Genomic DNA, 21,132 nt, shown 5'->3' with positions numbered 1-21,132 from the left:
GTTATATAATGGCTATTCTTCTTTTCTTCAGAGAACCAACCAGATTGGATGCTGTATCTGTACACTGCAGTCCCAGCTGGAGTTATACTGCTGTGTGTTATCATCACGTCACTGGTGTGCTGCTTCCGAAGGAGACCAAAAGGTCTGAAAATCACTGTTAATGCAGAATAACAATTAGACCAATATGGTTAATTACTTGCACTCATTAACTTGGTTTTCTCTTTAAGCAGCAGACACGAGCCAGGAAGAGATGACGATGTATGCTGTGGTTAACAAAGTGGAAAGGAGTCAAAGTGTGAGTTCTGAGTGTGCTGTAGAAGAGACAGACTGCATGTAGCAATTTGGCAATTTGTTACACTGACTTTCCATGGGTGAATACATTTTAAAGAATATTATTCACTGATTTAAGGGAAATTCACAGACATGAACAAATTATGTCTTATTCATACAAGAACAATGGAATTCTTTCAGTTTTCCATAGTCCACTTGCTCTCCTTTAAAAGCATACACACTTATACACAGGTGACAGCAAAGCACAGGGTCAGAGTGAAGGATCAGCTGTTTATGTGGGACCCAAGGAGCATTTTTTGGTGTTAAGGGCCAAAAGGTGATGTGACCATTGAGCCAAAAACATGATTGGCAACCTTCAGTGGTTCAGAGACATAGAGGCATAAACCTCTGAACTACATTCCACAACCCCCCCCCCCCCCCCCAACACACACACACACAAAACAATTTCCCTAAGGTACAAATTACAGACGTGTATTTTTGGGATACAGGTTATTGATAGGAGTTGGATGCAGGGTCTGTTCTTTCTTCCAGTAGAGTGTTAGTGTGCAGATGGTGTTGTAAGACTGCAGGATCAGATAGCATGAAGTGGGAGACAGTTTACATGTATACTGTCAGGGTGCTAAGCTATAATTATATATCAGTGATTATATGTATCATACCACAGCATTAGTGTCCTACACACCCATGTTAATCTGCCTGATGGGATTGCTGTTTAAGCACACATCACAGTATATGACCTCACAGGCCTCTTTGCTACTTCCATCATGCACCATAGTCACTACTCCTGATTACAACATATTCCTATTCCAATACATTGGCAAGTGTGACCCCTGCTACTCAGAATAATGATATGAATAAAACATGTGTTTCTAATTATGGACCTCTTGTTGACGGACCTACTTCAGAGTTTAAGTTTACTGAGTGAATTATATATTTTCCTTGCTTTACATGAATAAACACATACTTGCAGTCCTCCTCTTTGGCATTATCCAAAACCCAAGCATGAAAAACACACAGTGAAGTACATTTTGATGTCACTGGTGTCACTGGCACTCGCTTGTTTGTGCTCCCCTTGCTGTGTATTTAACATGCTCTGTTCTCTATTTTGCAGGCTGGGTTAGAGAATCCTGTGACTCTGTATGAGACTGTGGGTGATCTGAACCTGCCGGAAATGGTAAGCTATATATAACTGTACTATAACTGTAACTTAGGCAGTCAAAGAAAATAATCAAATGATCTTCCTGTTTGTATAAAACTGCAATGTAAAAAGTAACCATCCAATATACCCAAGTATTTTTGACTCGACCATTGGTATACCATGTTTGGCCAATCAATACCATACTGAGTTATTTAGCTAATTAAGTTGATTAACTAATTGGGCTGGTGGTGAGCTTAACGAATACAGGGAATGGCTGGGGTATCCCTGGGGAGAGGTTTGGTAACTGAAGCGGTGATCATCTAACCATCCAACAAGATATTAGTAACCTTTTGGTGAACAGAATAATATTTTGTTAATTTTTATTATTACTCTTAATATGCATATGTTCTAATTTTAAATTGTATTTTTTGTTCTGAGCAAATATGAACATACAACTCAGATAAACAGCTTTAAACATTTCCTTTGACTGCCTAACACTTTTACACAGTACTGTGTATATGCTTAGTCATCAGCAGTGCCTCTTTAAAGTGCTTATTGATGATAACTGTCTGTAACACATACAGAGACCTCCACAATTATTGGCACCCCTTGTAAAGATTTGGAAAAAGGGTTAGAAAAAATCCACCTTTTGTTGAAGCAGCTTCATGTCACACTGAAAAATTGAGAAAAAATCCAACCTTTCATTAGCATAAATTTATTGAAATAAAAACAAATCCTTCATCAAGAATGAATTATTTTCAACAAGGACACATGTGCCACGATTATTAGCACCCCTGCTTTTAATACTTTGTACAACCTCCCTTTGCCAGTATAGCAGCATGGAGTCTTCTCCTGTAACATTTTATAAGGTTGGAGAATACAGAGCAGGGCATCTGAGACCATTCTTCTGTACAGAATCTCTCCAGATCACCCAGGGTCCTCGACCCTCTCTTGTGCACTCTCCTCTTCAGCTCAGCCCACAGGTTTTCAATGGGGTTCAGGTCAGGGGACTGAGATGGCCATGGCAGAAGCTTGATTCTATGGTTAGCTAACTATTATTGTGTTGAGTTGGGCATGTGCTTAGGATCACTGTCCTGCTGGAAGATCCAATGTAGGCCCAGTTTTTGTTTCCTGGCAGAGGCAGACAAATTTTGATTTAAAATGTCCTGGTATTTCATGGAGTCCATAATGCCATGTACGCTAACAAGGTTTCCAGGGCCTTTGGAGGAAAAACAGCCCCACAACATCACAGAACCTCCACCAAATTTTACAGTTGGGATGAGGTTCTTTTCATTATATCCATCCTTCTTTTTACACCAAACCCACGTTATGTTTATTGCCAAAAAGCTCCATTTTTGTTTCATCAGACCATTGAATTTGATTCCAGTCAGAGTTGTAGTAATGTTTTGCAAACTTCAGGTGCTTACGTTTGTGGTTAACTGACAAAAAAAGCTTTTTCTGGCATACCTTCCAAATAATCTGTTAGCATGAAGGGGGATTTTTGTCTTGTAATTCACCAACAGTCATCCTTGGGGATTTTTTTGCCTCTATTATGATCCTCCTCACTGTACTGTATGTGGAGGAAAAATAAACTTGGGTCCTCTTCCAGGCAGGTTTGTAACAATTCCAGTTGTTGTCCACATTTTTATTATTGCCTTAACAGTAGAAATGGGCATTTTAAGGCAAGTAGCTATTTTTTAATACCCATTCCCTGAATTATGAAAGTCAACACGCTTCTCCCTCATTTGGTTTGTATGTTCTTTTATCTTTCTCATGTTGATTGATGACTAAGGGAATTTGGGCTCTGTGTCTCCTCATGTTCATATCCCTGTTAACCAGGAAGTCATGGATTACAGCTTGAAGGTTCTTATTCACTCCACTCAACTCAAAGGTGTACACGCTTCAGTTACATTGTGTTCCCTATAATTTCCAGGGGTGCCAATAATCGTGTCACATGTGTTTTTGTTAAAGATAATTATTTCTTGATGAAGGATTTTTTTTTTCTTGGAATAAATTTATGTTAATGAAAGGTTGGATTTTTCTCAATTTTTCAGTGTGACACAAAGCTGCTTCACCAAAAGGTGGATTTTGTTCTAACCCTTTTTACAAATCTTACAAGGCGTGCCAATAATTGCGGAGGGCGTAGTATATTATTATTTAAACTACTTTCGAATTCTATTTCTGAGATAAAGACATTTGACATTTCAGAGTTCTACTGATGAAAATGTATTGATGGAAATTAATTTAAATGACTAATTAATTAATTAAATTTCCTTTAATTAGCACATGTAAATTGTACAGAACCCTTCTAGACAGCTGGCATTGAATAACGCATCTGTGCTGTGCTGGTTTAGCCCGCTTCCACATTTCTTCAGCTGTCTCTTGTGATGTTTGTTTTCAGACGGTGTACTCCACTGTTCAGAAGCCCAGACCCCCACCCTCCCCATACATTGAAGCACTCTGAAGGATCACTGTGGAATGTCTGCAATATACACATTTAATGCATCAATGTCTCTTAGTAGCTGCGACTTGTTATTAAATAAAAATATAGTCAAAACTTTCTATATGCTTTAATTTATAAACTCAGTCTTTGGTTCGATATATAGGGCATGTTTCCTGTACCATCAGAAAAATGAAATACATGGACCCTAATAAACTACACTGCCTGTCCAAAAAAAAGTCGTCATTTGAATTTATATCAGCAAATACTTAAAAGCCAATGACTAGATAATTATTACAATCCTGCAACGTTATGCAGCAATAAAGTCAGCTGAGTACCTGAATCTACTGAATGGCCAGGTTACACCTCCATCCATCATCAATGGATTTTTTCTTCCCTGTTGGCATGGGCATATTCCAGGACAAGAATGCCAAGATTCATTGGGTTTGAATTGTCAAAGAGTGGTTCAGGAAGCATGAGGAATCATTTTCACGCATGACTTGGCCACCAGAGTTGTGACCTTTAACCTCATTGAAGGCAGGGGCGCTGCCAGGGGGGGAAAGGTTAGAACGATTCTAGGGGCCCAGCACTGACATGGAGCCCTGGTAGGAGCTAATAATATTATCTTAATAATGTTGCCCTGTTTAGGCTTTTGAAATAAAATATTACATTTTATCTGTTACAATAAGCAAATTGAACATGGTTGTCATTTTCTATAACATTTTTCTTGAATTCTTTATCATATTGTCATTTACCCCTCTCTCTTATTGAGGAATGGTACGGTCTGATTCGCGCAGAGCGGGACATGTGAAATGCTTATGCTCAGAGAATGATCAGCTGTTCTATTCTATATAACGTGAGCGTAACCGCTGCACGCAGGTGTAGGCTACTAGAGCTTAGATCGGGCCCAAAAAATTAAACCCGATCCTACCCAAGCCCGTGCACCTTGTGTCCGAGCCCGACCCGGTCCGACACATTAACTGTAATTATGAGCCCGAGCCCGATTTAAACCCGACTATTTTTTAATACGTGAGCCGTTGTAACAGACGTTCTCAACTACAATTCTAAGTTGTTTGAACTACAGAAATTAGTTTAGATTTATCTTAATGAAAAATGCAACAAGGACGAAGCATGTAAACTGCATTGTTTGTTTATTCAGAATGGATCGCAAATAGATCCGAATGAAAAAAAAACGTGAACAATGATAAACACAGAAAATGAACAAGTAATTAACTTTGGATGGCATATTTAATAAATATGATAAGTTTTAGAATATTTTTAAACAAAATAAATATTTTAAAGCCTATTATAAAACGTAGTGCAAAACAGCTTCATGACCCTAAAAACTAGATTTTTAGCAATGATCTAAAACATGCAAAACGAACAAGAAAGAACTTGACCTAGTCTATAGGCATATAGCAAAATCAATATAAATCGAATAATTTGAAAACACAACAAATAGGCCTATTTTGATATTTTCAAATGTAGGCATTAGTGCAAAAACGCGGAGTCACATCGAGGGACAATAGGGATGGGTTAATGATGCAGGGTAGCCTACAATGATTACACTCCAACAAAAAAAAATAACATACAATATTAACAGAGTAACATCTGATTTAGACTAAATAAAAAAGTCTTATTAAACTGAGGTGATTCAAACACTCCAGGTTGACGGCACGTCAGTTCTGATGGCAGCCTCCTGCCTGTGTATGAGCCTGTAGATGAAGTGTGGGGAATTGATTAGGCCAAGGTTATATGCTGCCTGCTATAGGCCTACAGTACATATAATGTAACCATTTTATAATAGCATATTAATCACAAAGTTATAGCCTACTTACATGGCTCTACATGTTGTCATGCAAGAACAAGATTGCGTCCACAGTAGCTGGTTTCAGAGCGGTCCTCCTCTGCTCTATTGTCTGGCCAGCTGCGCTAAACACCCGCTCGCTGCTGCTGCTGCTTGCTGGAATGCAAAGGACGGATCTTGCCAGTCTGGCTAGTTTTGGGTAGATCAATTCATTGACTTTCCACCATTTCAGTAGGTCCCTGTCGTCATCCATGGTATGCCTCTGTGAATTGTACATGGCCACTTCATCCTCCTCTGGTTCATTATCCTCGTCTTGGTTCTCCCACTCTGCAAAGTCGGAGTCTGTCCTGGGCCTGGCTGCTGGTGGTATGAAGCCAGTACTGCCAGCCGCAGCAGCATCTTCATCCATAGGCAAGAGTAGGGTTGCGAACGTGGGTATGTACTTCAGATATCTCTTCAGGAGACATCATCCTCAATTTGTTGAATTTTGGCCAGAGGAAAAGAGCAACTTTGTGCAGCATGTTCACCTTGATTTTTTGCAATATGAACTCGGCATGTCTCTGGCGCACAAAGGCTTGCTGCAGAGAGTCGGTGGGAGAGGGTTCGCAATGTTTCTTCAGTTTCTCAATCCAAAGGCAGACCAGATTTATGGTTGTATATTTATCGCCCTCCAACTCTCTCTGGGCATTATAGAATGGCTCCAAAAAGGTGACCAGAAAGCTCAATAAGTCGGGTGCAATATTTTGCATGCGCTCAAGCTCACCGCGGGTCTCCAGCTTCTCCCATATTTCTGGGAATATGTCCTGCACTGACTTGAGTGTGAGGTAAACTGTGCTAAATCGTGTTTCCCCCATCTGTAGCACTGTCTTCGATAATTGCGCAGCCAGGCCAGAATGTTTCAGATACCTCACGAGTCCTTTAGCAGCAGATAAAGTCTCTCCTATATCTGGCGCGTTGTCGGGCAGTGCGTCGGCATGCAGACTGTGGCGAAGGACAGTATTAATTAGGTGATCAAGACAAGAAAGCCTCCTATATGGTTCCAGGGCTTTGATTATGTTGCTGCCTTCATCTGTTACCCACACTATTCGGCTGAGGGAGCTAGGGTCAAGGCCAAATTTGTTGACCATCTCGCGTCTGATATTTTTTCCTGTTTTAGCATCCTCCACGGGAAACATTGCTGTGGTGAGAGTTTTACCAACCAATGTATAATCGTCAGTGATATAATGGCACGTTATTGCGATGTAACTGATCTTTTTGTAGTCGTCCGTCCACATGTCGGTGCTCATCCCTACATCTCCATTCTTCAGAGCATCTTTGAGCGTGCTAGAACTTCCCTCCTCTCATCGGCCTTTTCTAGGCAAGCTTTGGAAACGGTGCTATGGTGAGGCAGGATTGACTGGGCCGATACACGGCCATATGTACCGCCAACATTAATAAGTTCTTGAGCTAGCGCCTGGAAGCCGTGGCCACTTAAAACGTAAAATGGCCTTATGTCCTTGCAGCAAAATTCAATGCATTTCTCAGTGAGGGCTTGCCTCACTCTCAGGGGTATGCTTGGAGAAGTAACAAAAGAGGACATTGAAGGCTGACTATCATCCTTTCTGCCATGGCAAGCCTGCTTCATGTGTCTGTTCATCGTGGAAGTCCCCGTTTTTTTGCTATCATAAGCTAGCAGCGTGCCGCACTTAATGCACTTCACAAAGCCGACACATATGTTGTCACTGCCCACGACTTGTTGAAAATGTTTCCATACCTCTGACTTTCCTCCAAACTTGCTCAAAGTTAATTCCCCCGTTTTAATTTTTTTCTGTACGTCTTCAAGCTCCATGTTGCACTTAAGCTATACACATACACAATACAGCACAGCTGGCCCGGTGTTATGTGTGCCAGTGGAGTGCTCAGGCCGACTTTGCTAAAATATTCGTATAATATTTATTGTAACTGGCATTAATCTGTCAGTTTGAATTTGTTCTCTTATTGTTGTTCTTGTACCTTTAATTATGCTAAGCCTATAACAACGTGTACTAAAGTAACGGAACTAAGGTAATAGCGGAACTGTTGTTCTGATGTCCGCAATTATTGAGACACGTTTAGAAGAAAAGCACGTTTTCACTTATCCAGTTCGCTTGCTGCTGGAACCAGTTTGTGTGCTCGGCATCGAACTTTAAGTAAAGGGTTAAGAAAAAGGTTAAATCCTTCCGTAAGCAGCCAACGAGGTATGTGTTAATTAAGTTTTAGTTAAGTTTGTTGTATTTAGCCATGTAAATGCTAACTGAGGTTCGTGTTAACTGTATATGAATTGTCTAAGCTGTCTTTATTGTTATTTATGTTTATATTTCATTTGAATTTCAATGTTTGTTAGCTAATATTGTAAGTAAATGTGCTTGATTTTGTGTTTCCGTATCTGTATTTAGTTCTCACGTCTGCCATGATGGTGATAATAACGAAGCCACTGTCTTTCGAATAAACCGTCGGCTCAGTTAAATGCAAAGGACTCTTGTGCTCGTGTCTTACGGGAGGGAGCTACATTTATAATTATGGCATAGCTCTCCACCCAATTAGGCTAATTAAGTAATGATTTAAAAAAAAAAAACACACACACAAATGCTTGATCATGGCCCCGCCCAGCCCGGCCCGGCCCGGCCCGGCCCGGCCCGGAGATAGTGGCAGGAAATATCGGCCCGACCCGGCCCACGGGTCGGGTCGGGTCAAGTCTGGGCTCGGCCTCGGGCAGAGAATCTAAACTCTATAGGCTACACATGAACAGTCACTACTGATGGTGATAGTGACAGTAAATATGAAGTCCGGCTACCAAAAACGTAAAGAGAAGCTGCAGAAAGCTGAGGGAGAAAAAGGGCAGACAACTGGTGACTCAGTTTTTCCCAAAGAAAGGTAGGCTATTAGCAGGCATTAGTCACTGACCTTGGTGTTTATAATATGCTAGCGAGTGATAGATATCAGTAATGCGCGGGTCAATGTATAAACAACCCGAACCCGACCGACGTTTTCAACTAACCCGCCCGCAACTCGGGCCGCAAAAAAAAAAAAAAAAAAATATTGTACCCGACCCGCTTCCTGTCTAGTACCATATAAATTACAAAGGTTTAATTGGCATCTTTATTTCAAACGACCCGACCGACCTCGACCCGAATATCATTAAAAATATTTTTGGATGACTCGTAACCGCGGGTGACAACCTCAGGTCAACAATGGTACAGGAGAGGTTGAATAGTCTGGCAATCCTCTCAATTGAAAGTGAAGTGGCTGTCTCTCTAGATTACAAAGACTTAATTTATGACTTTGCTACCAAGAAGCCTCGGCGTCTAGACTTAGGCATCTAAATCAAGAGACAAAAGTGTTGAGTTGAGAAAAAAAACAAGTACTGTAAATGTTTTACCATTGTTCATGTTTGGATTTGTTGATACTGTTTGTAAGTATCTATGTTGAATATTTGAACATTTGTTGTGCCTTTCAATAAGTGAGTGTACTTCAGGTGAAAGAAAACACCTTTTTCATAGGTACCTTTACTATGTCAGTACTAGTGTAAATGTTATACCATCTGAAGTATAAACAATGTGTATCTGTTATAAGTCCATACTGATACAGTGATGCATACAAGATGTTTCAACACATTAAGAACTTAAAATGGACTCTATACCAAGTAACAATATGTAGTTGCTAATAATGTTATCACCAAAACAGATGATCACATGCAGCATACCTTTTCGCAAAAAGGGGGGGGGCAAAATTCTAATCTTTCATTGGGCCCAAGATTTCTGGCGGCGCCCCTGATTGAAGGTCTTTGGGATGTGCTGAAGGAGGCTTTACGGAGTGGTTCAACTCACTTGTCAATACAGGATCTTGGTGAGAAATGAATGCAAATCTGGATGAAAACAAAGGGTGAGATGTTGCATAAGCCTGTGGAAACAATGCCATGACAAATATGCGCCATAATCAAAGCTAAAGGCGGCCCATCAAAAAATTCAAATGGCAACTTTGTTTTTGGACTGGCAGTGTATCATTCAATCCCTGTGCCGCATTTTATTTCTTGCTGTCCTGACAAAAGACATCTTCATGTCCCATAAAAATTAGATTTTGAAACTGTGGACCCAAAGCAATATTCTAGACATCTTGACATAAAGGCAATGTTGGGGAAGCTACTTCGAAAGCATAGCTTTGAAAGCTACCTGTTACTTCACACTGGATGAACTTTAGCTATAGCAGAGCTACCTCATGGAGAAATCTAGTGAAGCTACTTGGAAATAGTAGTTTGAGCTACTTTGTAAAACAGTGATCAAATTGGCAAAGTGAATGTGAATAACATTATAACAAATACTATAATACAAAACGTCACATGCCAGCAAAAATAACACTCAAATTGAGTTTATTGCAAAAAGTGCCTTAACCTAAACAGTCTTCACTTTGCACCTACACAAACAAACAGAAATAATTTCTGTTGTCGCTTGTCTCTTCAGCATGTACTGTATATTAAGCACACAATTTTAGACACGTGAAATGATGGTCGTGTCCCTGGGTCTCGTCTCCGATACTGTTTGTGACGTCAAATTATGTTGTTCTTTCTTTCACTGCCAATCAGGGCGTCAAGAGCCGCTTGCGTAAATCTTGAGTTTCAGTCTTCATTACAACAGCGAGGTTACAACTAAGGCTGGACACCCTGCAGAAGTGAGTCCCATGCTGAATTACACTGATTTTTATACAATTTTAACCCCCTGGGGTCGGCGGTCCCGCCGGCGGGACCTGACAGAAATTTTGCCAATCCATTTAAATAACTCTGCGAGTTTTTGTCATATACACATTTAAAAAACACCCTCAGAAACCCTGGACGGTCTACTTTTCAAATATATATAGGTAGAAACTAAATATATTTTTACAGCTTCGTGATACGAATAGAAAGAACAAGAGTGACTGACTTAAGCGTCTGCGTCCTGAAGCAGCTCTGATCGCCTTCCCACTTGCAAATCGCATTATTCGCATGATAATAACATAAGTACTGAGTAAGTAAATGGAAAAAATAATTTAACTATCTATTAATCACTATGTAAATACACTTGTAGTTTAACTACCAGCAACCTACTGCAAGAGGGAAACATCATGATTCCATGTAGCGACTGGCTGTTGACTCCCCAAAACACTGAATGTGTGAAGTTAAGTATCTAACTGGACACAATGGCTCCTTCCTTTTACACTGATCACATCTTTCTCCATTTTGTTATTCTGCTTTTAATAGAAACAATTAAACTTGAAGAGAGGGGTAATATCAGAGTATGGGGGGAAGTTTACCTCAGTACTGGAATAGATTTGTTCTGTAAGGACAAAAAAAACCTGTTTAGTTAATACACACAGACACAGGGACACTGAAAAACATACTAATTCACACAAATCATCACAGGCATCTATATTAAAATTAAATTCAAAACATGCACATACACTCACCTAAAGGATTATTAGGAACACCTGTTCAATTTCTCATTAATGCAATTATCTAATCAACCAATCACATGGCAGTTGCTTCAATGCATTTAGGGGTGTGGTCCTGGTCAAGACAATCTCCTGAACTCCAAACTGAATGTCAGAATGGGAAAGAAAGGTGATTTAAGCAATTTTGAGCGTGGCATGGTTGTTGGTGCCAGACGGGCCGGTCTGAGTATTTCACAATCTGCTCAGTTACTGGGATTTTCACGCACAACCATTTCTAGGGTTTACAAAGAATGGTGTGCAAAGGGAAAAACATCCAGTATGCGGCAGTCCTGTGGGCGAAAATGCCTTGTTGATGCTAGAGGTCAGAGGAGAATGGGCCAACTGATTCAAGCTGATAGAAGAGCAACTTTGACTGAAATAACCACTCGTTACAACCGAGGTATGCAGCAAAGCATTTGTGAAGCCACAACACGCACAACCTTGAGGCGGATGGGCTACAACAGCAGAAGACCCCACCGGGTACCACTCATCTCCACTACAAATAGGAAAAAGAGGCTACAATTTGCACGAGCTCACCAAAATTGGACACTTGAAGACTGGAAAAATGTTGCCTGGTCTGATGAGTCTCGATTTCTGTTGAGACATTCAAATGGTAGAGTCAGAATTTGGCGTAAACAGAATGAGAACATGGATCCATCATGCCTTGTTACCACTGTGCAGGCTGGTGGTGGTGGTGTAATGGTGTGGGAGATGTTTTCTTGGCACACTTTAGGCCCCTTAGTGCCAATTGGGCATCGTTTAAATGCCACGGCCTACCTGAGCATTGTTTCTGACCATGTCCATCCCTTTATGACCACCATGTACCCATCCTCTGATGACTACTTCCAGCAGGATAATGCACCATGTCACAAAGCTCGAATCATTTCAAATTGGTTTCTTGAACATGACAATGAGTTCACTGTACTACAATGGCCCCCACAGTCACCAGATCTCAACCTAATAGAGCATCTTTGGGATGTGGTGGAACGGGAGCTTTGTGCCCTGCATGTGCATCCCACAAATCTCCATCAACTGCAAGATGCTATCCTATCAATATGGGCCAACATTTCTAAAGAATGCTTTCAGCACCTTGTTGAATCAATGCCACTTAGAATTAAGGCAGTTCTGAAGGCGAAAGGGGGTCCGTATTAGTATGGTGTTCCTACTAATCCTTTAGGTGAGTGTATACTTATGCACATATATTGAAGTAAAGACAGACTCACAGTTGAACACATTCACCTGACACATACCTACGTATAACGGGCAGAGCTCTGAGATCCTCACAGTTGCATTGTCCCAGCTGACCTGGTTGCTGTGGTTACATAATATAAAGTCCTTCATAACAAATAGAGAGAGGGCAGAGAACAGTTCTACCTGAGAACAGGTGCAGCTGTCACAGGTGGTGGTTAAGGACGTGTTGTGAGCCATGCAAGTAAGGGTCACATTACAGGAGACTGGGTTGGAGGAGTTGGAGTCGACCCTGAGTATAGGAGGCCCAACTCGCTCTGTAACAACAACAGGAGAAAGCCAGCTAATGTTACCGATTGGGAGAACCAGGGGAGATCACCAGCATGGTATCCCCCTATCACTCAGCATGTGGATACTCTCTAAAGAACCTCTGCTGGATCAGTTAGGAATCAGGACATATGTGTTAAAATATATGTCCAAACAAATTATGAAAATATAGACACTTGATAGGGTGGCAGGATGGCTCAGTAGGTAGCACTACTCCCACCCCATGGGGTACCACAGGCTTATGCCCTGTGGCACTTGGGATTGGCTGCAGGCTGCCTGGGCCCCTGACCAGGATAGGTGATTAGAGAACGGATAGAAAAACACATGATGTGACAATAGTGCTTATATAGCAATGTTGTTGGTACGCAGTACTTCAGTGTTACTTTCAGTTTCAGGTGTAAATTTGGCTATATGTGTGCGTGCAGTTTTCATGACCTTCTTGGTTCTGTACATATTTCAATCAACTGAGATTCAGTTGTATTAGTGACTAAATTGCTTTCTGTGAGTAAATGACTTAGAGTGTGTCAATGTAATTATTTAAAATGTTCCGTTATGCGATCCCATATGTGCCTATATGAAATCTAACCATCCATTTTCTACAAGTGCTTATCTGATACAGGGTCACAGTGTTATCTAAGAGCCTATCCCAGGGGTGGGCAATCTTATCCGCAAAGGGCCGGTGTGTATGCAGGATTTCGCTACAACTCCCTAATTAAGTCACTAATTAGAGGACTGATTGGCTGAAGAGTCCCCACACCTGGGTTTGAACAGCTGACCTAAAGGTTACTGCAAAAACCTGCAAGTATCCTGCTCTCTTTCTGATCTCTAAAAATTATATGAAGGCCAGTGGAGTCTCAGTATGCAGGCTGACTTCTGCTGGACCCTTAAGAGGGATGTTTCTGAGGCCAAGAGCAGCAGAACATCATGCACTTCTACCTTGTAGATGAGTCACTTGCAACATGCACATATACTGTAAATATACACTCGCCTAAAGGATTATTAGGAACACCATACTAATACGGTGTTTGACCCCCTTTCGCCTTCAGAACTGCCTTAATTCTACGTGGCATTGATTCAACAAGGTGCTGAAAGCATTCTTTAGAAATGTTGGCCCATATTGATAGGATAGCATCTTGCAGTTGATGGAGATTTGTGGGATGCACATCCAGGGCACGAAGCTCCCGTTCCACCACATCCCAAAGATGCTCTATTGGGTTGAGATCTGGTGACTGTGGGGGCCAATTTAATACAGTGAACTCATTGTCATGTTCAAGAAACCAATTTGAAATGATTCGAGCTTTGTGACATGGTGCATTATCCTGCTGGAAGTAGCCATCAGAGGATGGGTACATGGTGGTCATAAAGGGATGGACATGGTCAGAAACAATGCTCAGGTAGGCCGTGGCATTTAAACGATGCCCAATTGGCACTAAGGGGCCTAAAGTGTGCCAAGAAAACATCCCCCACACCATTACACCACCACCACCAGCCTGCACAGTGGTAACAAGGCATGATGGATCCATGTTCTCATTCTGTTTACGCCAAATGCTGACTCTACCATTTGAATGTCTCAACAGAAATGGAGACTCATCAGACCAGGCAACATTTTTCCAGTCTTCAACTGTCCAATTTTGGTGAGCTCGTGCAAATTGTAGCCTCTTTTTCCTATTTGTAGTGGAGATGAGTGGTACCCGGTGGGGTCTTCTGCTATTGTAGCCCATCCGCCTCAAGGTTGTGCATGTTGTGGCTTCACAAATACTTTGCTGCATACCTCGGTTGTAACGAGTGGTTATTTCAGTCAAAGTTGCTCTTCTATCAGCTTGAATCAGTTGGCCCATTCTCCTCTGACCTCTAGCATCAACAAGGCATTTTCGCCCACAGGACTGCCGCATACTGGATGTTTTTCCCTTTGCACACCATTCTTTGTAAACCCTAGAAATGGTTGTGCGTGAAAATCTCAGTAACTGAGCAGATTGTGAAATACTCAGACCGGCCCGTCTGGCACCAACAACCATGCCACGCTCAAAATTGCTTAAATCACCTTTCTTTCCCATTCTGACATTCAGTTTGGAGTTCAGGAGATTGTGTTGACCAGGACCACACCCCTAAATGCATTGAAGCAACTGCCATGTGATTGGTTGATTAGATAATTGCATTAATGAGAAATTGAACAGGTGTTCCTAATAATCCTTTAGGTGAGTGTACGTGTAGCATAAGGTTTAAATGTGTGTCACTCAAAATTCTTGCGTGACAGGTAAATTCTGTTTAGATATTTGAATTCAGCACAAACAATACTGTAAGATTCACCTATTTTGATCTGTGAAACAAAAAAAAGTAAAAATTTGTTGATTTGCTTTCAGTGTATTAGCTGTGGCTTGGGTCGTATACCTAATTTTTCACATCATTCAGACAGTACACCACAGTATATAGTATTTCAACTATATTTAAAAAATAAATGCTATTCTGGTATTTTGAAATCCCCAAAGATACATTTTCACCAAATGGATATACCGTGGTATACTTTGTTTCTAAATTGTAATTCTACTCATAAATATGTTTTAGGTTCATAAATGTGAAAATTATGTCTTCAAGTACAAATGTATATGCCAAATACAGTAATCGTGGTATATATGGGTTAATGCACTCTATGCCATTCACTACTCATTTGTAAATGCACTCCACGGAGGTTAGACCAGCATGATTTCCATGGGTAGGTGCTGGTGTAGCTGGTGGACCAGTATACCAGTGCTGGTCTCCCAGCACCAAAACACATCATATGCAGGTATAACCAGCATGCATTATGCTGGTCATGCTGGTCTATGCTTTTTTTCAGCAGGGTCCATGGGTTTAAAAAAGTAATGTGCCGCAGGGTTGGTCGGTAGGACCAGTTATGCACTGTACCATCATGCACTGCACCGCACTGCACATATCTGTAAATAGTGTACATGAATATGTATATTCATTGATTTATGTTGTGCATGGTACAGTAAGTGTAACTGCGCAATGTTTTTGGTACGTATGTGTTTTTTATGCGTAACTACTTGGGAGTAGAGTAAATTGTTGTCTTCCATGTCTCTACTGGTGTTAAGGCAGACTTGTGGTTAGCGATAATAAATATTATTTAAAATGCAACACACACTAACTACACTGCTGTCACCTAATCTGATGACTTTAGCATCGCTAGATTTCACAACTTTACAGGGAATAATAAGTGACTAACAATAGGGAACCCCAAAAACTGAGTATTGCATCTTCCCGGGGTGATCCAGTGGAGCTAGCACACTGCTTTGCCAGTGCCAGATAACAGAGGGAGCCGTGGCTCTGTGATGAAAGGCCCTTGAAAGTGCCTGATAAGGCTCCCCTACTACAGTGGAGAGGGACTCCATGAGCCCTATCTCGCCGAAGCACACCTGCTGGTCCCCATCAGAAACCACGGTGCTAGAAGGGGAAGCCTTCCATGTTCTCATCATCCTTACTCTGGAGAAGCAGTGGGATTACGCTGCTCTGTTCACAGTGCTCGAGCAGCAGTTCATCCGGCAGCTATCGGCAGAAGCCATTAGGGAGAAGCTGGTGACTGTGGAGACAGTGAAGCAAAACTCCGGACCTCTGCAGTTACACAGGCTGAGTAACACATTTCCTTCACGCATTGAAGGACGAGCTGGACCTTCATGCCTTTATCAGGGCATGGATGCTGCAGCGATTCCACCAGCACCTTCAGATGCAAGTGCTGGCAAAACTGGCTGACACTTTGGCCGAAGCACAGAGGTGATCCTCTCTCTGCCAACAACACCGTCAGCAACCAAGCTGAACCGCCCACTGCAGAGCTGCATCAGTGACACCGGAAGCACCATGTTCAAGTCCTTGTCCACTGAAAAGCCACCGCTGCCGTGTCATCAAGTGGGCTGGTTGGGCCACGATCGGGGTCTGCACATTGTCCTTCCAGGCACTGACTAACCAGATCCAACACGATGGGAGGCAACCAAGATCCGACTCCCGTCCATCACCGGAAGGGAAGGAGGTAGTTCCATATCTTGCTTGCAGGACAGACCACTGAGCAGGAAGTGTGGCTTATGCAAATGCAGAACCTCTGTATCATAGGGCTGGTCCTGCTGTGTCAATTTGGTTCACACATTGACGCATCCATGGCCACTTGGCAGCAGAACTGACAGACAACAGCAGACTGTGGCTGGGACCAACTTGCCCCAAACTGTTCTAGCCACCTCCAATGCACAGTTAACCCCATGCAGTGCAAAGATGACGGCACAATGGAGAAACCCTCCCAGGAAACAGTGCACGCAGTCCATGAGCTGTGGCAGTCAAGCAGCATGGACCTGACACCTGAACAGTGGTGCTGGTTGAGGACTCTGCTAGATGGGCACCTGGACACTTTCTCAGCTTGAGACAAGTGCAGCCCCACCAGGAATACCCACCCCATCTGTCTGTAATCTCAAATGCTAGATTACATTACCTGGTTAACATGCTTTAGCTCCTTCATCCTCTGAAATGTTTATTGGCAGATCAAATTGGCTCCAAATGCCCAACCCAAGACTCTGGGTCTCTGGCACTTACAATTGATACTATTCAGGCTCCGCAACATCCCCACCACCTTAAAGAGGTTGATCAAGTGTTAGCTCATACCCCACAGAGCCAGTGCATCCTCTACCTGGACAATCTGCTCGCCCATGCTGCTGATTTTGACAGCATGCTCAACAACTTGTGCACCATCTTCGCTGCTATTCACAGGGATGGTCTGCACCTCATCCCGTTATCCCCACCCTCCCTTCGACACCAAATGACGGAGTTCCTAGGTCACGTAATGTGTGTTGAAGGCGTGGCTGCAGACCCAGGAAAATAACTGCAGTAACTGGCCGACACTATGAAGTATCGAGGACCTCCACAGTTTTCTGGGTCCCATGTTGTATTATTCACAGTTTGTACAAAACGTACCACCTTTAACTGCCTGCAGTGGCCCCAGTGCTGGTGTAACCCAATCTGGAACTCTGCTTCACTGTCAACATGGATGCCAGGAATGAGGAGATCTATCTCAGGCAGGGCCTCAGGGGGAGAGGATGGTAGCGTAATTAAGGTAGAGGCTCAGCCTTCCTGAGAGAAATTATAGCGTGACCTGGGGCAAAACCCCTAGCAGTCTGTAGACAGTGCTTTCTGCTGTGCACTGACCACACATCCCTCACCTGGTTGCTTTTACCCTGAAGATCAGCTGGTGCATTAGGTGGAGGCCCTCAAAGGATACAACTTTGAGGTCCAGCACCAGTGGTGCAGGCTCCATGGAAATGCATAAGGTCTTCCATGTTGCCCCTACAGTGGGAGGAGACTGGCAGCTGGAAACTATAGGCTATTGGCTGCGGGTGGAGTTGGCTAGTGACCTGATGCCAGCCTGAAGTCAGGGTTGCCTGTAGGTGAGGATGTGACCAGACTGAAAGGAGGTCTCTGCACCCTGCACTAAGAGGCACAGGTGTTTGGTTGGATGGGAGTTGCACATGCCTGTGTAGCTGGAGGTACTGAAGGAGTCAGGTATGGAGTATGGTGGAGTATGGTGCCTCTGTGGAGTATGGTGCCAGAGTGGTCCTGCACAGGGATCGTATGGCCCTGTATCACCCCCTGGCCTGACATGACTGCCCTGCAGTAGCCGAGGATAAGGACACCCCAGAAGAGGGAGTTACATCCTCGAGGACTTTAACATTCCAGTCGTGGAAACAATGCCAACTTCCACCCTCGTTGTGGGACTTTGCGATGGGCTTGTGAGTCGCTGGGGATGGCTGACCCCTTAGGTAGGGGCAGTGTAGATACTGTAGGACCAATTATGAACTGTGCCAGCATACCTTGTACCGCAATGGACATGTCTGCAAACAGTGTAAAGGATTATGTATTGTTATATACAGTATAGTAATTGTCGTGACTCTGCAATGTTAACAGAACAATGTGTGTGTGTGTGTGTGTGCGAGCAGGTATACCTATACTTATGAGGACACAATGTCCCCATAACGTGATAAATATCCGTTTTTTATCCCTTATGGGGACCAGACTGCTATGAAAAAACTAAAAATGCAAAAACTCTTGTATTTTGCTTACTTATGATTATGGTTAGGGCAGGGTGGTGGTTAAGGTTGTCATAGTTAGCGTTAGCATTTTTCCCATAGAAGTGAATGAGTGGACCCCATAAGGATAGGTATACCCGACATGTGAGTGCAGACGTGCGTGTGTGTGTTTGTTAGCATGTAACCGTGAGTGCAAGTTGTTCCGTGTTTGTACTGCTGCTTAGGCATATTTGTGGTATGAGGTGATAAACAGTATCTCCTAATTTAAAATACACTCCACACTCACAAAAGTATAATGCACGACTTTGACTCTTACTTAGTGACTGTTATATAGGAAAAGATCAATATTTTGTCTATTGAGCCCTATTTTGTGCAGTACACTCTTCATCTCAAAATTCTTTTGCTCATTCTAATCTTCATCTGGCCAGTTATCTCTCCCTTAGAGAAAGCTTGTACTCAAAGGAGATAATACAAGCAGTCTTCTAGAGATGTTACTACTGGACAGTTGGATGTTACAAATGAAATATCCTCTCCTTTTTGAGGGGGTAGCTGTAGCCCTGTGGAGTTCTGTGTGTCAGCTGGCTCACTGCACCCACTGCTACTCTGCACCAACACCACCAGCAACCACAGTGCTGTCTCACTACTCCTTTTGGGTGCAGAAAAATCAGCTATTTCAGTTCCACTATCCGTGACGTCTCCCATGATAGCTGCCACTGACCACTGTTTCTATACAATACATTGTATCTTGTCTTTTTTCTGTTTCACCCCAACTTTATAAAGCTCTTTAATAACTGTGCAAGACAGACATTTTAATGTTTAAGGTTAGGCTTAAGAGGAATCCTAGACTGGGTATGTGTGAAAAGAGGATTAGCGGAATTATTTGCGTGTCGAGCTCTCACTCTGCATGCAGTGTCTAGCCCAGCCGCAGCGGTCTGTGAATCCCCTCATCTAACATCTCCCCCCACTTCCTGTGTAACAAATTACACTTGAAAATTGTGTGTTCATGAACTCTGTTAGCTTGCTTTTAAAATTTTACCTGATGGCTTTATTCATTTATTCATCTGATCTATCACTGCCCCCTCTCTGCAAATACACTGGAAAAATGTTAGAAAACACTAACAAAAATAATCTGTCAAGCTTCCAAAAATGAAATTTGTCAAACAACATTACCAGGTTACCAGGTAAAAACTTTGAACCAATTTGTTATAGTGCAAGGCTTGATAGTAGCACTTCATATCAACAGGCTAAATAAATCTGTGATAAAATGAGACATAGAGTCAAAAAAATAAGAAATAGAGGCTGGACAACACATCGAGGAGCTGGGATCAAAGCAACCAACAGAAGTATCCAGTCTGAATGAACAGTACCCATTAGAATCCTTCTACCAATATATTTTTCCAGACACACACTCAAAGACATTGTCTTCTCATGCAAAGTCTAAAACTAAAACTACAGGAAGTACTTTAATGCCATGACAAGACAAATCAATATTCTGACAAAAATTCATCTTCAAGTATTGAAAATCATCCATTATTCATCAGGCACACAGACACCCAAATTAGTCAAAAAAAAAAAAGTTGTAATTCTTTTTTTGAATTACAAGTCATTTCAAGATAGAAGCTAAATAAAGCTTTTCTTGGTAACAGGAACTTACGGATGTGACACTGAGTTCTGACAAAAATTGAAATGAAACCCAGTCATTTCTGTAACTACAGTAAAGTTCAGGGTTTCCACACTAATACTACAGAATGTATTTGTCCTCATAAACAGTCAGTTCTGAGATTTTTTTTCCTCCCCAGAAATTAGACATTCTTCAGACGTGTTAAGAAATAATTAAAGTATCATTTTGACAGGTATGAAGAAGTGGTAGTTTAGTAGTCATCTTTTCTCCAACAGGTGTCACATTTAAATAACCGAAGAGACAATTTAGTTTGACTTTCGAAGATTTACCATTACTGTTATTAAATATCTACAGTCTTAGTTAGAAGGGAATTACCTACCTTGATTAAGGACAGCAAAGGGGAAGAGCAGACAAATGAACGACAGAAACATTGTCCTAAGGTAGCACTATGAATAACTGCACTAAAGGTAATGGAAGTTTTATCCTGAGTTTCACATTTCACCTTCTTATACTCTACAGGAAGTGGGACACTGCTGCTTTTATTGTGCTATTGTCTAAGTTGCAGTGAGTGAGAGTGTAATTGCCGTGTGAGAGTGAAAATAACGTTGCAATATAGAAAGAAATTGGGTAAAGAATTAATGAGAGACAGATATTTTAACCTCTGACCAGGTCCATCACAGGGAAGACATTCACTGTGGGGGGGTTCGGTGTTACCGATTCACTGAACTTCATGTGTTTGGTTACTGAGGAGAAACTAATCTATCCAGTCAAACCAAAAGGATGGTC

At 42.1% G+C, this 21,132-nt stretch overlaps 2 long non-coding RNA genes across 2 annotated transcripts; one reads left to right on the top strand and one right to left on the bottom strand.

Moving 5' to 3' along the window:
- Positions 1-220: 220 nt before the first annotated feature.
- Positions 221-4,361, top strand: LOC111839454 (uncharacterized). The gene is made up of 3 exons (XR_011981790.1): positions 221-295; positions 1,403-1,465; positions 3,831-4,361. It is a non-coding gene; the product is annotated as an uncharacterized lncRNA (long non-coding RNA).
- Positions 4,362-10,947: 6,586 nt separating this feature from the next.
- On the bottom strand, positions 10,948-20,916 carry LOC140577663 (uncharacterized). Its single transcript, XR_011981795.1, has 3 exons — positions 20,726-20,916; positions 12,405-12,659; positions 10,948-11,000 (listed from the first exon to the last, which is right to left on the bottom strand). It is a non-coding gene; the product is annotated as an uncharacterized lncRNA (long non-coding RNA).
- Between the last annotated feature and the right edge of the window lie 216 nt (positions 20,917-21,132).

Source organism: Paramormyrops kingsleyae, chromosome 12 (genome assembly GCF_048594095.1).
Source record: "Paramormyrops kingsleyae isolate MSU_618 chromosome 12, PKINGS_0.4, whole genome shotgun sequence".
Taxonomy (NCBI): Eukaryota; Metazoa; Chordata; class Actinopteri; order Osteoglossiformes; family Mormyridae; genus Paramormyrops; species Paramormyrops kingsleyae.
The sequence above is the reverse complement of the archived record's forward strand: the minus strand, read 5'-3'. Positions and strand labels throughout refer to the sequence as shown.